Here is a 6,157-nt window from a genome sequence, read left to right as displayed (position 1 = left end):
AACCACCTGCTAATGCCTCGAGGGCTGATAAAGATGCTTACAAGAAGCATCTCGGTGATATGGTAGACGTTGGATGTCTTATGCTTACCACTATGAATCCTGAGCTTCAAAAGCAACATGAGGATATGGTTGCTTATGATATGATCGAGCACTTGAAAGAACTATATCAAGGGCAAGCAAGGCAAGAGAGGTTCGATATCTCTAAGGCCCTATTCCAATGTAAGCTGGCTGAAGGAAGCCAGTAGGACCTCATGTCCTTAAGATGATTGGTTATATTGAAAGCCTGTCTAAGCTTGGGTTTCCATTGGGCCAAGAGTTGGCCACTGATGTTATTCTGCAATCGTTGCCGATAGCTACAGCCAGTTTGTCCTCAATTTCAATATGAATGAAATTGACAAGACTCTGCCACAATTGCTTAGCATGTTACAAACTACTGAAGGCAACATGAAAAAGGTTGGACCCAAGCCCATACTGATGGTCCGTAACAATAAGGGCAAGGGAAAGGCCAAAGTCCCGACAAAGCCTAAGGGCAAAGGTAAGCCCAATATTGGAAAAGGAAAGGCTGCACTGAAACCTAAAGGTGAGGTGTCTAAGGAAGGAAACTGTTTTCATTGTGGTGTGACTGGACATTGGAAGCGGAACTGCCCTGTCTATCTTGAGGAAATCAAGAAGGCCAAAGCAAGCGGAACGTCTACTTCAGATATTTATGTTATTGATATTAATTTATCAACTAATACTTCTTGCATATTAGATACTGGTTGTGGTTCTCATATTTGTACTTCTATATAGGGACTACAAAGGAGTAGGACTTTGGCTAGAGGAGATGTGGACTTGGGAGTTGGAAATAGAGCAAGAGTTGTTGCATTAGCTGTGGGAACATATACTTTATCTTTGCCTACTGGACTTGGTTTAATTTTAGAGGATTGTTATTTTGTGCCCAGTTTGACTAAAAACATTATTTCAATTTCTTGCTTAGACAAAATTGGTTTTGAGATAATAATTAAGAATAATTGTTGTTCCTTTTATCTCAATAATGTTTTTTATGGTTCGGCACAATTGATTAATGGCCTCTATATTTTAGATCAAATGAATCCCATTTACAACATAAATACTAAAAGATCTAAAATAAATGACTCAAATTAAACTTATCTTTGGCATTGTCATTTGGGCCACATAAGTGAGAAACGCATATCCAAACTCCATAAAGATGGTCTCTTGGATTCATTTGTTTTTGAACAATTAGAAGTATGTGAATCTTGCTTATTAGGAAAAATGACTAAATCTCCTTTTACTGGTAAAAGTGAACGAACTAGTGATTTATTGGGCTTAATACATTCAGATGTATGTGGACCAATAAATACACAAGCCAGAGGTGGATTTCACTACTTCATTACTTTCACTGATGATTTCAGTAGATATGGGTATGTTTATCTCATGTGCCATAAGTCTGAGGCCCTTGAAAAGTTCAAGGAATTCAAAAATGAAGTACAAAATCAACTAGGCAAAACTATTAAGACACTTCGATCTGATCGAGGTAGAGAGTATTTGAGCCTAGAGTTTGATGATCTTTTGAAGGAATGTGGGATTGTCTCATAACTTACTCCTCCTGGTACTCCTCAATGGAATAGAGTTTCTGAGACAAGAAATCGAACTCTATTAGACATGGTTCGATCCATGATGAGTCATACTGATCTACCGACTTTCTTTTGGGGACATGCACTTGAAACAGCTATTTTCACACTAAATCGTGTTTCATTTAAATCGGTTCAAAAGACGCCATATGGGATGTGGACTAGGAAACATCCCAGTATGTCTCTTATGAAAATTTGGGGTTGCAAAGCTTATGTTAAACGTCAGACGTCTACTAAGCTTGAACCCAAATCTGAAAGGTGTATCTTTGTGGGGTATCCGAAAGAAACCAAAGGATATTTATTCTTTAATCCCACTGAGAACAAAGTGTTTACTGCTCGGACTAGTGTCTTCCCAGAGAGAGAATTTGTTTCTAGAAAAGGAAGTGGGAGAAAGATTGAACTTGAAAAAATTTGAGAATCACAAGATACCACTAAACCAGAGATAGAACAACAGTAAATTCCACAAGAAGTTGAGGAACAAGTAACTACTGTAGAAACACAACCACTGCGTAGATCTTTAAGAGAACGCCATGCACTTGAGAGATATGGATTTCTCATTACAATGCATGGTGACATTCTTCTTATAGATCAAGATGAGCCTAGGATTTATCAAGAAGCAGTGGCGAGCCCAGACTTTGATAAATGGCTTGAGGCCATGAGATCTGAGATGGATTCCATGTATGAAAACCAAGTATGGACTTTGGTTGACCCACCTGGAAGGGTTAAACCTGTAGGGTGCAAGTGGGTTTTCAAAAAGAAAACGGACATGGATGGTAATGTACAAACATACATGGGGCGATTAGTCGCTAAAGGTTTTCGTCAAATTCATGGTGTTGACTATGATGAAACTTTTTCTCCTGTAGCTATGTTTAAATCCATCGGGATCTTACTCGGCATAGCTGCATTTCATGATTATGAAATCTGGCAAATGGATGTCAAAACAGTTTTCCTTAACGGGAAACTTGAAGAGGATGTGTACATGACACAACCTGAAGGTTTTGTCAATCCAAAGGATGCTGGAAAGATATGTAAGTTACAAAGGTCCATTTATGGATTAAAGCAAGCTTCTCGAAGTTGGAATCTTCGTTTTAACGATGCAATCAAAGAATTTGGTTTTATCAAAAATGAAGATGAGCCATGTGTTTACAAGAAAGTTAGTGGGAGCACAATCACATTCTTGGTACTGTATGTGGATGACATACTTACCATGGGCAATGACATACCTACCTTACAGTCTATTAAGACTTGGTTAGGAAGTTGTTTTTCTATGAAGGACTTGGGCGAAGCCACTTACATCTTAGGAGTTAAGATGTATAGAGATAGATCAAGATGACTACTAGGTCTAAGTCAAGGTACATATATAGATAAAGTATTGAAAAGGTTCAACATGGAAGAATCTAAGAGAGGATTCCTACCTATGAGACATGGTATTTCACTCTCGAAGGAAATGTGTCCTTCAACTCCACAAGAGAGAGAACTCATGAGTAAAATTCCATATGCTTCTGCTATTGGATCTATCATGTATGCCATGTTATGTACCCGTCCAGATGTCTCATATGCCTTAAGTATGACGAGCAGGTACCAAGTAGATCCCAGTGAAGGTCACTGGACCACAGTCAAGACTATCCTTAAGTACTTGAGAAGAACTAAGGATACGTTCCTAATATATGGAGGTGAGGAAGAGTTAAGTGTAAAAGGTTACATTGATGCCAGCTTCCAAACTGACAAGGATGATTCTCGATCGTAATCAGGTTTTGTGTTTTGCCTTAATGGTGGTGCTGTGAGCTGGAAGAGTTCAAAGCAAAGTACAGTAGCCGATTTTACAACAAAGGCCGAGTATATTGCAGCTAGTGAGGCAGTGAAAGAAACTGTTTGGATCAAGAAGTTCATTACTGAACTAGGGGTTGTGTAACGCCCCAATTTTCGGGAATTCTATGTATGTTAGCAAAGATTTAAAATTTCTGTGTTTTGTCTGTTTGGCATAGGTTTAATTATGTTAGTGGGCCTCTAGAAGGCCCAAGCTTAAGTTAAAACTCGGTAATTTTAGTTAATTTTAGTTCCAAAAGAAAAAGGGGTTCTGGGTAACTGGGCTTTTATGTATTAATTGGGGAAAATAAAACACAAAGAAGCAGGTGGAAAAGTGGCATGTGACGCCACTGGGAAGGTTATAAAAGTGACGTGTGGATGCTAGGGAGAACCAAGGTTCAAGTTAATGGGAGCATAAGGGAATTATTTTTATGTTTAAAAAGGGTAAGTAATGGAACTCAATTAAAAGACTGTCAGGAGGAGTTTGAATTGCTCAGGGGATTGAGTAAGGAGGGGATAAGGGAGAGGATTTAGGAGCTGATTAGGGAGAGCAGTGTTGGCCAAATGGTTGACCCTTGAGGAGCAAGAGTTGGCCGGTCAAGGGTTTTCTTTACGGGGCAAGTTTCGGCTAGGTCAAATGCCAAGTAGAAGTTCGGCATTAGGGGTAAGTTGTGCCGTTTCCTGACCATTCTTCCTCTTTCTTTTTTCTTTTCTTCTTTTTCTCTCTTCATCAACTTCTTTTCTCCTTCTTATCTGTCGAATCTCTCTACCATTCTGCTCATCTTCATTTTTATTAGTTGTTTTTAAACCTATAGTCGATTACCTCAAAAAGCCGAAATCTCGAAAGCCTGATTTCTTTTGTGCCATTTTTTTCTAGTCAAAACCCTCTTATTTTCCCTCATCTTCTTGACAGATTCTCTAGTCCTCTGAACCCCAAGTTTCTGTCGACAAAGCCACTACAAAACCCTCATCTTTTCTTCACTGTTATAAAAAGCCGAAAACGCATAGCCATAGGGACATAGCCGAATTTTAAGATCACTAAAGGTTCAACTTTTGTTATCATTTGAAGGGTTAGATCTGTATCAGAATCGAGTAGGAGTTAATTGGAATCATTGACTGAAGGAACCGGTGGTAAGTTTTTGAACTTAATCTTTATTTCGGGTTTTAGAAAAGCCGAAACCCCTAAAGGTTAGGGAGGCTGTCGATTTGGGCTGGTAGCTCTAAGGGTTGTTATAGGTATTTTCTTTTGATAATAGTAGGATATAGAGGCTGCTGATCAAAGGCTTGGACAAGTGGAATGATTGGATCTAGACATAATCGCTAACTTCGACAAAGGTAGGATCGCTAGTGCCTAAGGAGCTTTTGGCCGAATGTGGTAAGGGGTTAATATGCAGTTCGTTTTTGATAGTTAGATTAACGTGTTAGTAATCCAATTGTAGGCAATTCATGTGTGGATCTCGTCAGCATATCATCGCAAATAGGTGTGTAACTGACACCCTCTTATAGACTAGATCGGCAAAAACCGAAAAGCAGAAATGCCGAAAAGTTGGTATCTTGAGAACTTGCGAGTGTGCGAATGCTCGTGAGATTAATAGTTGATGTATCTGGCAAATTAAAGTGATAATATTGCAAAGTACACGATTCCGTGCATTTCGATGTTTTTGGGCTTAATGGGCCAAAATCGGGATAGTGGGCCAACGGGCCTAATTCAGTAAGAAAACGCGGTAAGTGTTTCTGGTCATACGTAAATGGCTATGTTATATATGAAAACCTTAAGAATAGTGAAATTACTTCAATACCCCTATGTATGGAAATTACTGATATACCTCTAGGTGCAAAATTACCATTATACCCCTAGGGTTACTTTTGACTGAAAAGCATGATGATTTAATTCTGTATGATGTATGCCATGATTGTATATCTATTGCATGGGGACATAGGTTATATTATGGAGGAAGCGTCCTGGTGGCTATGCCACAATTCTCTGATCTGGTGGCTCTGCGACATATATCTGTTCTGGTGGCTCTGCCACGATTATCTGTATCTGGTGACTCTGTCACATTATCTATTCTGGCAGCCATGCTGCATATTTCTGCGGCATTTTAGCGGTTGGGTGGGTCGAGTAGTCTCCCCACATGGTGAAAGGTTGGTATGGGGGTGCATGTAGTTGGATATGGGTTGGGTTTTGCATAAACATGTAATATCTGGTCTGTTCTGTAACAGCCCAAAATTGACCCTAGTCGGGAAGTGGTTTCGGGACCGCTAAACCAAGTCACCGAAATGTTTGAATGTAATATTTATTGTCTAGAATATGTATTTATGAATGTGTGAAAATTTCAAGCTTCGATTTAGTCGATTGCATGTGAATTCAGTTATTAGGACTTGTGTGACACTTTTGAAATGTGATAGGCTAATCTATAAGGACCTAATAGTGCATGTAATCAAAAGGGAGGACTTGCATGTCAAATTTCCCCCCCTAATAGCTAGTGGCCGGCCATGACAAGGGATTATGGGCAAAACATGTCATGAAACATGTTGTGACAATGGTGTATGTAAGAAAAAAAATAAAATAATGAGCATGGGAATTGAATAATGAAAGGGAAGAAAAAAAAAAGAAAAAGAAAGAATGTGTGCGTTACCCCCCCAATGCCGTTAGTTGAAGAAAGGAGAGAAAAAAAAATTGTTGTTCATCCTTTTTTTCATTTCTTTAAGCTGAAAAT

The sequence above is a fragment of the Gossypium arboreum genome, chromosome 8 (assembly GCF_025698485.1).
Source record: "Gossypium arboreum isolate Shixiya-1 chromosome 8, ASM2569848v2, whole genome shotgun sequence".
Taxonomy (NCBI): domain Eukaryota; kingdom Viridiplantae; phylum Streptophyta; class Magnoliopsida; order Malvales; family Malvaceae; genus Gossypium; species Gossypium arboreum.
This window is presented reverse-complemented; position numbering follows the sequence as displayed.